This window comes from Hipposideros armiger, unplaced genomic scaffold (genome assembly GCF_001890085.2).
Source record: "Hipposideros armiger isolate ML-2016 unplaced genomic scaffold, ASM189008v1 scaffold_1005, whole genome shotgun sequence".
NCBI lineage: Eukaryota > Metazoa > Chordata > Mammalia > Chiroptera > Hipposideridae > Hipposideros > Hipposideros armiger.
The window spans coordinates 678,395-689,825 of NW_017732355.1; the positions used below are offsets into that span (position 1 = coordinate 678,395).

Consider the following 11,431-nt stretch of genomic DNA (forward strand, 5'->3'; position numbering starts at 1 on the left):
AGAGAGAGAGAGAGAGAGAGAAAAGAAAGAAAGAAAGAAGAAAGAAAGAAAGAAAGAAAGAAAGAAAGAAAGAAAGAAAGAAAGAAAGAAAGAACGAAAGAAAGCAGGCTTATGTGGGTCTGGAATTCAAATAGAAACCTAAGCAGTAGGGCAAGATAATACCACTGAAATGTGGTCTATAAGGCTTTGTGTGATACCTCCACGGTTACAGAGTTCACTGTTGGCCTAAGTCTGTCCATTTTCTCTTTGTTCAGCAAATCAGTTTAGAGCAGCTGTTCTCAACCTTCCTAATGCCGCAACCCCTTAATACAGTTCCTCATGTTGTGGTGACCCCCAACCATAAAATTATTTTTGTTGCTACTCTATAACTAATTTTGCTACTGTTATGAATCGTAATGTAAATACCTTTTTGTTTTCTGAGGGTCTTAGGCGACCCCTGTGAAAGGGTCATTCGACCTCCAAAGGGGTCGCGACCCACAGGTTGAGAACCGCTGGTTTAGAGGTTTAAGAAGCAGCTATCAAGAGAGTAGTAGATAGGTGTTATAGACTGAAGCTCCCCAAAATGTATATGTTGAAGCTTTCACCCCAATGTGACTATATTTGAAGATACGGCCTCTAAGGAAGTATTTAAGGTTAAGTGGGATCGTCAGTGCAGGACTCTGACCCACTATGACTGGTGTCCTTGTAGGAAGAGAGAAGGACACCTGGGATGCATACACACAGAGGAATGGCCATGCGATGACATACTGAGAAGGCAGTCATCTGTAAACCAAGGAGTGAGGCCTTAGGAAAAGCCAAACCTGCCAACACCTTGGTCTTGGACTTCCAGTCTCCAGAACTGTGAAGAAACAAATTTCTCTTGGTCAAGCCATCCAGTGTTTTATTATGGCAGCCCTAGCACACTAATACAGCAGGTGGTAGATTTATTGGGAGAAACACCCATGAAAGGAAAAGGGGAAGAGAGCAGGAATGGGTAGGGAGAATATTCAGATAGCCATGTAGGCTCACACCACTGAAAGGAGAAAAGGAAGTAGGTTGAGAGAGGTGTCTCATAGCTCAGGGCAGTTCTGAGAAAGTTTTGGCTAGGTTGATGTGGATTTCTTGAAAACGTTTGCCCATCAGAAGAGTCCTGCATCAGACACGAGTGGCCTGGCGTAAGTACCCTTATCATCCTTAGTGAGAATCTGGCAAGCAGCCCAGATGGATGCGGAGGGGTAACAGCTGGGGCTGTCAATAAACTATGTCTCCAGGAGCAGGTTCTCTTGAAGGTGGTCTAAGCAGCAACTTCCATGTTTGCCATAGTCAGCTTATTAAAAAGTCCTTCATATTAAACAAAAATTAGACTCTCCACACTTAACAGTAAATACTCCTCCATTGCTGACACAAATGAGTTAGAACTCCATTAGTTGCAATAGCAGAAATGCAGTTGAAACTATCTCAAACAAAAGAAGAACTTTTGGAAAGGTATTTGGTTGATTTACGGATTTCAAGGGCTTAAAGACTATTCCTGAGGGTTGGATTGCAGTGGCGAACTAAGGAAATTCCCTCATGTTGTGTTTCATGGCTGTTTCTCTCTGAGCAACTACAGTTTGATCTAAAAATACATACTGGTTTCCTCAATTCTTTAGCTGGGACATTACAGAACATGGCTGCCAACCATTTCTGAATTTACATGTTCATGTCATATACAGCTTGAACGTGGCAGAGTAATAATCATGTTTATCTTCTAGTCCCAGTTCCAGAATTCCAAAGGAAAGATCTGATTGGCCAAGCCTGGGTCAAGTGTTCAATACTGAATCAATCAACAATAGTATGAAGGCAAAGTGGCTTACATTAGACCAGTGGTTCTCAAACTTGCACAGTGAGCTCACCTGTGTATCTTTAAAAATACTGACCATCACCTTCTCTCCTTAAGAAAAGTAACTTATTCTAGTAATAGATCTTTTATACCTTATACAAAATAATGTTTGTATAAAAAATGAACTAAATATACTTTTGATATAGAAAATAGAAGTCCGGAAATTTGTATGCTTCTAAAACAAAACAAACTTTTAGCATGAAAGACTGACCGATAACTCTTTCTAAAGAATCTTGTTTCATTTTTAAGGAAATGCTATTTTGGCAGTGGGAGCTGCTGAGGCAAACTCTTCTATAGGTTTCATACTGTGCCTGTTAGAGCTCTTTAAAAAATGTTAAAAAAACCCAACCCAACCCTTGTTGTATTAAAATATCACATTTTCTCTTGAATTTATCTTTATATGGGTTTAGAGAGTCTTGGTAAAACTTGTTTAAATGATTGGTTCTTTGCAAATTATCACACTTTCTGATTTTATTGCTCTATTAGGTCATACTAGAATTTTGGAATATAAACAATTGCTCTCTGTAATATTGCATAAGCATATCTCCATGGATCTCTAGATGGACAGGGTTATTTTGCTGTTAAAATTGTTGTGATTCCTTTTTAGCTTACTAGGAACTCAACAATGGGGTTTTGAAGATTTTGGTATGTAGACAGAAACAAATAGCTCAAATCTCCTGTTGACAAAAGCTGCTACTAGAAAGAAATTACTTTAAAATATTCTCCTAAACGCTAATGTTCTAAAATTAGAAAAGACAAAACAAACAAAAACAAATGTCTGTATTTCTCCTACAAAATATAAATACAATTTTTGGTGACTTATGTACTTTATAGCAGTAAGATCCCATTCTAATACTGTCTTGAGTTGTGTATTATGATTTTTGTGCTTTTAGACGGACAGATCTATGAGTCTTAGCTAAATGATTTATAAAGTGGACACCACAATATTTCAGAATTCACCAATTCTACTGAGCTAGAAACCTCACATTTCAGACATTACTTAAAAAAACACCTTTCTTTTGTTTAAAATTATAAATATTATACATGTTTTGTGTAAAAGATTTAGAAATCTGTACATTTATAAATAAATAAACATTGTTAACTGTATGGTGCTTTTTAGTTGAAATTGTGGGTGAAAATAAATATTAATTTAAAAATTTGACAGATATTGCAAATCTCCTCCAAATTTCTATACCAATTTCTATTCTCTCAAAATTCATATGACTATCCTGTCTCCACTGCCTCAACAATAGTTGATATTGGTAACATTTTTAATGTTTTGTTAACCTGGTGAGAAAAAAATTGGTAGTTTATTGTATTTATTTGCATTTTACAGATAACTAATAAGGTTGAGCAACTTTGTATGTATTTATTGGAATTTTATATTGTTTTGTTTTGCGAGAGAGATTTGCTTGTTTGTTGCATATTTTGCTTTTGGATGGATTGTCTTTTTCAATGAAGCCTAGGAGAATTTTATATATCATAGATGTTACATATCAGCTGTTGTTTATCTTACATGCCATCAACTCACTGAATGTTCTATTTTATTGGAATATCTTTCAGTGGATTTTTTTGGTTTTTTAGTATTTTTTACTATTGCTAAAATAACATTTTTCCTTCTCTGTATACTATAGTTAATTTGTTTTTTCTTATTACATTAGCTAGAGCTTCCCAAATATTATTACTAACAGACACTTTTGTATTGTTCTTGATTTTAATGGGGTTACTTTTGGTATTTCACCATTATGTTGAAATTTACTGTTGATTTCTAAAGACATTACTCATCAATCTACTTATATTAATAAATTAATGATCAATAATACTTCCTATTTTTCTATTTTTTTGCAAATTGCTATTTGAAGCTAATCATATATTTTATCAGTGTCTATTGAGATGATTTTTCTCTCCTTTAATATACTCTAGTATGTTACATCAACAGATTTCCTAATATTGAACTATCCTTGTATTCCTCAAATAAAAGGTTCTTATTTATAGTATAAGAGTTTAGACAATTAAGTTCGCAAACTCATCCTAGAAAAAGTGCTACATAACTCATTGCTGAATGTCACTATGGTCTCCTTCAAAGTACTCCTTTAGGGAGGCTATGCAACGATGCCAGTGCCTAGTCCATCCTTCAAAGCAATTTTGGAACTCTTTTTCTGGAATGGCCATCAGAGCTGTCATCGTATTACCCTTGATATCCTGAATGTCATCAAAATGTCTTCCTTTCAATATTTCTTTTATCTTCACGTAAAGAAAGAAGTCATTGGGGTCCAGATCAAGTGAGTAGGGAGGGTGTTTTAATAGTTATTTGTTCACTGATTAAAAACTCCCTCACAGACAGTGCCATGTGAGCTGGTGCATTGTCGTGATGCAAGAGCCATGAATTGTTGGGGAAAAGTTCAGGTAGTTTTCATCTAACTTTTTCACGCAGCTATTTCAGCACTTCCAAATAGTAAACTTGGTTAACTGTTTGTCCAGTTGCTATAAATTCATAATGAATCTGATATCAAAAAAGTGTTAGCAACAGTGTTGCAACAAGTTCATGAACTTAATTGTCAGACTTCCTATTGTGACATTTCTATATTCAAAAGTGGGATAAGTGTAGATATTTTTTCTTGTTTCTATTTTTGTCCAATTTTGTTATTCAGGTTTTGCTAGTTTGAAGAATGAATCCAAATCTTGGGATGTAAACGCCTGGAAAGATGAAGAGATTAAGGATCATGATGAAAAAGATAGGGAAATGATCATATGTGTTTGAAAGGATTATGGCAGGTATATTAGCTTGTTGGGGATGCTAAACAGAATAGCACATGCTGGTTAGTTTAAAATACAATTATTGTCTCATAGTTCTGGAGGCTACCTTCGAAGGGCTGTGGGGGAGGATCTGTTCCAAGAAAAGGGTAAAATTTGAAAACCTTGAAAGATACATTTATTCTATGTTTTCACCATTGCAATTTTCACCAACACCACTAGAACATGCATTCAGATTTATTATGGTGCAAAAACAGAAATGCTGCTCCATTAAGTACTCACGTTAATGTTCATTTAACAAAAGACCTAGATTCTGACTCTCATAAATTATGTATGGCAAGGGACTTAGGAAATTATTAACTAGCATAATTCATTTAGATGTGTTTCCTCTGAAAGCATTAAAATATCTTTGTTGCTTCCTGCAGAAATTACTTTAAAGCATTGATATATGTGGTTCTCCTGTGTAATTTTCAGATAGCTGATTGTGTGGTTTAGGAAGTTAAAAAAAAGACTAAAATTTCATATTCAACTTGGACCTCATTTGTTAACCATAAATTCGTTCAAATAAAAATTCTTTTCCATGATCTAGTCAATTATATAGGCAGTTATTATTTAATGCTTTGTTCTTCTGTTTTTTTTTTAATTTTTAAAATCCATTTTATTAAAAACAAATATAATGCCTCTTTGGGTGGGCAGAATGGGAGGTACTAAATAACTCAAATATTAAATAAGGAAAAAAATCAGTTTTAATTAATAAAGCTATGTTTCTGAAAGTAGTCTTATCTACTTTATTACTACTTACATTTAATATGCCTGAGTAGAAACTGGAAAACGTTAGGCTATTAGATCTAGAAAAGTGGTCTCATGACCATGTTGAAGTAAAGTCAGGAAAATAACATATATTTCAAAATTATTCTAGGGATTCTCTATTACTCTGCATTCATGGGACTACTCAGTAATACTACTAATATAAGAACTATTTAGCTCTATTAATTGCATAGTAAAAAAGTATACCAAATCAAATGTATGTTAGGCTTGAGAAAAGCTCAAAATATTTATGAGTTGTTTCAAATTCAATAATATGATTAGATGTTTTTCATTTTTGTTCTTAACTTAGATTTTAAAGCAGTACTTTGCTTCCACTTTCTCTCCACTTAATGCTTTCAGTTTAGTACATAAAACCCATGGTAACTAGGGACAAATGTGACACATTGCTATATGTCCTCAGTTCCTTTCCCTGGCTCCTTTTTCATCACCTGCAAAATTCTTCAGGCATAGGATGAAGAATGAATCCTCACAGTAGACAAAAGGGGTGAGTCCTGTTGTTAAACGAATTTTAACAACACACTAAGTACTTCCCTGGCCACTAATTGCTTTGTTTAACATTCAAGTTCTCTAGAGGGTGTCCAAGGTCCTTCATAATCTTTCCTCCTCCTGCTGTCCCCAGACATCATTTCTATCTCATTATGTCGGTTACTTAGTGGTCCTTCATAGGTTCCACATGTAATCCATATGTCTTCATCATTTTGCTTTGGCCTATGATTTTTTTCATTCCACAAACAGAGAGCCCTACCCACCTTTATTCAGACTTTCCCAAATCTCCATTCTCCCTTGCAGCACTTAATCACATTTGTATAGACTTTCATGTATCCTGTTTATTTACAATATGTACTTCCATGGACTGTAATTTTTATGAAAGGAGGGGCATTACCTGTACCCCAGTACCTGGCATTTGGTAAGCTATACATATTTGTTGAATGAATAAATAAATAAATAAATTCTATTGTTTATATCGACTTGCTTCACTTCCTCTCCAACTAGGTTGCAAACGTTTTATGTATAGAGAAAATGTCAATTATTCTTTTTATCCACAGTTGCTTCCGGACAATATACCATTGACTACATGGATACTTGAAAAATCCAGGCTCATTAAAATTAGGAGGCACCATTAAGGTCAAAGGAGCACAGGAATGAGGTAAAAAAGAACGAAGCTTGAGGGGTGGGGGTGGGAGGTCATCACTTTGTGAGGGGGTAAATGTCTAATCATTGTGTTGTTTGGTACACCTGAAACTAATATTAAAAAAAAAAAATAAAAAAAAATAAAAAGAATGTAAATTTTAGTAAGCACTTTTTTTTAGCATGCTGAGATGAGCTATAGTGTGCCTCACCATTATCTCGTCCAGAAGAGAGAATAACTCAACAATGAAGTTTTTTGGAGCTGAGTGTTTGTAGCAGAACATTTGCAGGAGATAAAGGGAAACACTGAAGGCTTCTATGTTTATGTTCTGTCTATAAAGATGCAAGAAAGAGCTGTCCCTACTCCAGTCCACAACAGGATGATTTAGGGGAAAAGGCCTTGCACTATAAAGAGATATTACCATGGAAGAAAGACATTGACATGCGAAGATGCATCCTATTTTCCTCCTCATTCTTGGAATTTCATGTCCCAGGCAAAACAGATGACTCTTATTACTATATAGCAGCCCGCGCCACAAATCTTGTCAGAACTGTCTCAAAGGAAATCCTCAACTTTTATATCAACCTGGACACGTCATTTTCTTTTTCAGATACTCTTACAAAGAAGTGTTTCATCATTATTTTGACATCCTTGGGAATAATTCAAATGAATTCTACTCAATCACAAAGACAAAACCCTCCAGCTATTTACATTTAGCAGACCTGATTTTTTTCCCTTTCTGCTTAAAAGCCTGATATCCAATGATGTTTTTTCCTTTTGTGCATTTTATATTTTTGCCTGCAATACTGCTTTTTCTCTCTGTCTACTTTTGAAGATACATTCATGTTTCAGTCTTCATTTGTTTCATGTCAGTAAGGTCAAAGCAGAACGGTAACACATTTAGCAGAAAATGTCATAGTCTTTGAGCGTCCTACTCTCTTCCTTCCTATTGTCTCACACTAACCTTGATTACGTGCTTTCCAGGCTCTCACTCACTTTTGCTCACTTTTTTAATTGAAATAAAGTAGACATAACATATAATTAGCCATTTTAAACTCCATCTCTACTCAGTACATTTTTTTTAATTCATTAGGGTATCTATTTGCTAGGTCATTTTTTTTTCTTTTCTCTCATATACAGACATCCTTCTTTTCTACTTAAAGTCATCAGAACAAACTTATTTTATGTAAAATTATCATAAACTTATGAACATATTGTAGAAAGTCACTGTGTTAAGTAGAAGGAAGTTATAGTGGTGACAGGTTAAGAGCCAAAATTTAGATTTACAGTTATGTTATTTATGATTTTATATCTATTGCTAATTTTATACCTTTTTAATTTAATGGGCAACTTGTAGGTGCTGTTCAATAGAGAAGGGAAAAAAGAAAAGTAAATTAGATTTGTCCCACAAAGTTGATTAAATTTTATAATCTGAGATAATATGTTTGAAAGCACTTGGAATTTCTTAAAACAATATACGAAACAATAGAGTTTAAATGATCAGATTTCCCTATACTCTTAAAGGCAAAAATCTCATCAGCTCACTTAATGCTTTCTAAAGTAAGAGAGGTAATTAACCAAATTGCAGTTCTCTATAGGTCTTACTATATTTAAACTTTAGTAATATTTTATTTCTGGAAAAAAAACCCCATTATGGCTTTACAAGAAGAACTTTCATATTTAAATCCTGGATCACTCCTTTACCAACTTGTGTTTTTGATTTCCATGTTCTGGCCTTGAAATAAATTTTTTAACTGATAAAATAGAAATCCATTAAAATATTCTCATTTTCATCATGATTTGAATGAGTTACCTATCCCTCAGTATTAGAGGTGATATTGAAAATTAAGTAGAAGAGAGTTTGAACAAAAGTTTGATTTGGTACTTCTGAAAATAGATGCAAATCATCTAAGTGAGAAAAGTACAGTGTCGAGCTATGTGTTTAATATTTCCAATTTAAATTGCTCTGATTCACTCCATGTGTGCTCTTAAACTTGTCTATTCATGTACACAGGGTTTTTTTTTTTTAGTCAGATAAAAAAGGCACTATGCTTATAAAATATCATTTTAACTGTAACTTGTGATTTTGGAAATAATTACATAACTGACACAACTTTGAAGAGTTGATAGGCCTTTTATATAAGCTATCCAGAATATTCAACAGATTAAGCAGTTCTGAAATGGGAAATGTTATTTGCTGCCTGAGGTCTTCTCAGCTATGCTGACTTGGTTCTCCCTTCAAACACTCTGAGCGCTGCTGGTAGATAAGTGCCTGGCTTAGATCTATGGCGTGAGGTTACTACAGCTAACTCTTTCTAGGCTCTTTTTGATAAGAAGAAGGTTCTCAGCATGAACTAAATGCACCAAACAGCACATCCTTTCTCTTTTGGGACTTTTCACGTTTCAAATAAACGGGCACGTGCTTAGTTTACCACATGATGGCGCCACATGAACGCCTTATAAAGCAAGCAAGCTCCAAAAAGGCTTGTTTTCAAGCTGTATAAATAATGTAACACCCCAAATTATCTGTTTAAAACAGGAACGTGACCTAATCTGGTTCTCTTATTTTACAAAACATTGTTCATATTAAGAATATTGTCGTTATGCTCTTTATATTGAGGTTTGCCCCTTCTCCACCATAGACTAATAGAATTACTAGTAATCGGTGATGGATGTTAAAGGCATTGTTGTTTTGGCTTTATTTTTAGTGAAAAGAATGATTAGAAATTTCATTTCTATAAAGTGTTTTTTTCTCTTGTATTATTCTCAGGACATCCAGCAGAGGTAAGTAATAAACTAATTATCATTTTTAAAATGAACTATGTTTCCTAGATTTTAAAATTTCAGGATAGGTGAGAAAGAATGAAGCTACCATTTAGAAGGGGACAATTTTGAGAGTGATAGAAATTTTGTTCACCAAACCGAAAGAAAACCAATGAGAAAAAGTATACATACTTTCAAGAGATAAATGAGACAACAGAAACTGAGATGAATTTGATTATTTACATTAGAGTTAGACCTCATATTTTATTTTCTACTCATAAAATGTGGGGTTTTAAAAAAAAGAACAGCATTCCTATTTGTTCATTTATCAGCCACATTTCATGTGACATCTTATTTCTTTTCATTGTTGTATTTTCAGGCAACTTATTAATTTGAGGTTTTAAAAATGCTTTAGTCACTTCATCCTGCATCAGATAATCTCACTGTTCCTGAGTTGATTATACATCAAACAGTCCCATATCCTGTTTTATTCATTATTTGACCCCACTTGACTTTATGTGTTTCCTCAGCCTCCTTGGATGATAGAAGTCAATTACTGATATGAATTCCTCTAAATTTTCCTTAAATCTTTCCACAGTGGAAATTAAGCACAGAACTCCTAGCTGTCGTGGATGCATCTGAGAATGGACAACTATCGATCTGTTTCCCTTGCTAATTTCCTTGGATATGTAAATTCTACTATATGCACAATCACAGAGATTGTTTATTAAAAGGAAATCTTGTCTCTTCTGATTTCAACTTTTGGGTAAGTCCATTCTCTGTTTAGATTACTGCCTTAAATAACTTTTGGATGCAGAACATCAAAGCTACAAAGAAAGAACACATACATAACAAATAGCATCTTTTTGCTCACCTCCTTTCCCCTCCTCACTCACCCTTCCCTTCCTCATTCTTCCTTCCCTCTCCCCATCTCTCCTCCTTTACTTCTAAATTTGGAATTCTAGGTTCTCAAAACCAGACAAGTACAACAAGGAATAGAGGTGGGGGGTGGGGAGAACAAACAATTGTCAAATTACAACCTCAAGGAACACAATAATATATATCAACCTGAAGTTATTTTGGACTAGATTGCCTGGTTGTTATAGGTACATGCAAACCGTATGTAAATAAACTTATGACCTACTTACATATTGATCTTGGAAGTCATAACTAACTTCTTAAATGCTGCTCAATCTATCATGAAATTTCTCTGTCCTCAGCATGAAAGATTATCCCTATTAAAAATAACATCAATATTTTCATTTCTATAGCTTTAAATAAGGAGCCAAAATAAGCATTTGTGAATTGTTGCTTCATCCTGTCATCCTCATCTATTTGGCCACGATAATTATACTACTGTAACCAGCTTGAATTCTCTTTTAGTTCTAATTCTAAAATGATCCCAGTTACTATGATGAATATGTGTTTTTATGGAACTGGCTTCATTTCCTCATCCTCAGGATTGGGTGATTGTGTTTCCTCTCTGGATGAATTAGAGTGGTATATTTGAGATTATATTTCATTAGTTTTATTGCTGCTTGTTAAAGTTTTATTATCCTCTCTGTTTTATATTTCAGGCTTGCAACACTTGCCAGCAGTGCTAAGTGACTTGATATACATGAATCATAACTTTGTGACCTAAGAATATGCTCTCTGCAAGTATAATGATGTCTTAGAAGTGATACTTTATAATGCTATTAAATGTCTGCATTCACAGAATAGCTATCTAAAATTAAGGAACTTTATTTCAAATTTTCTTACATCTAAGTTAAAATATTCCGCATGTCTCTTAAGAGGTAGGTGGTACATCATATGCTTTAAATAAGAATTCATTCATACTGTATGATTTTCATTTATTTCATGGAACTGTTAACTACTACACAATTGTAATTCAATAATATCTTTGAAGCAAACTAGCACTTGGGTAAAATCTGAAACTACTTGGTGCTACTTACATCCATATCTCTTTACTCAACTGAATAAATAGTTGAGTAGATACAAGGATAGTTACACATCAATTAATTGTAATAGTACTAGACAGGTTGAGGGTTGAGTAGGGAGTATGTTAGAATATTCTAACATGTTCTACCATAATTATA

General features: G+C 34.1%; 1 long non-coding RNA gene across 1 annotated transcript; it reads left to right on the forward strand.

Annotated features, from left to right (window-relative positions):
* Window positions 1–6,489: 6,489 nt before the first annotated feature.
* LOC109375934 (uncharacterized) lies at window positions 6,490–11,120 on the forward strand. Its single transcript, XR_002122670.1, has 3 exons — window positions 6,490–6,587; window positions 9,931–10,098; window positions 10,910–11,120. It is a non-coding gene; the product is annotated as an uncharacterized LOC109375934 (long non-coding RNA).
* The last annotated feature ends 311 nt before the right edge of the window (window positions 11,121–11,431 follow it).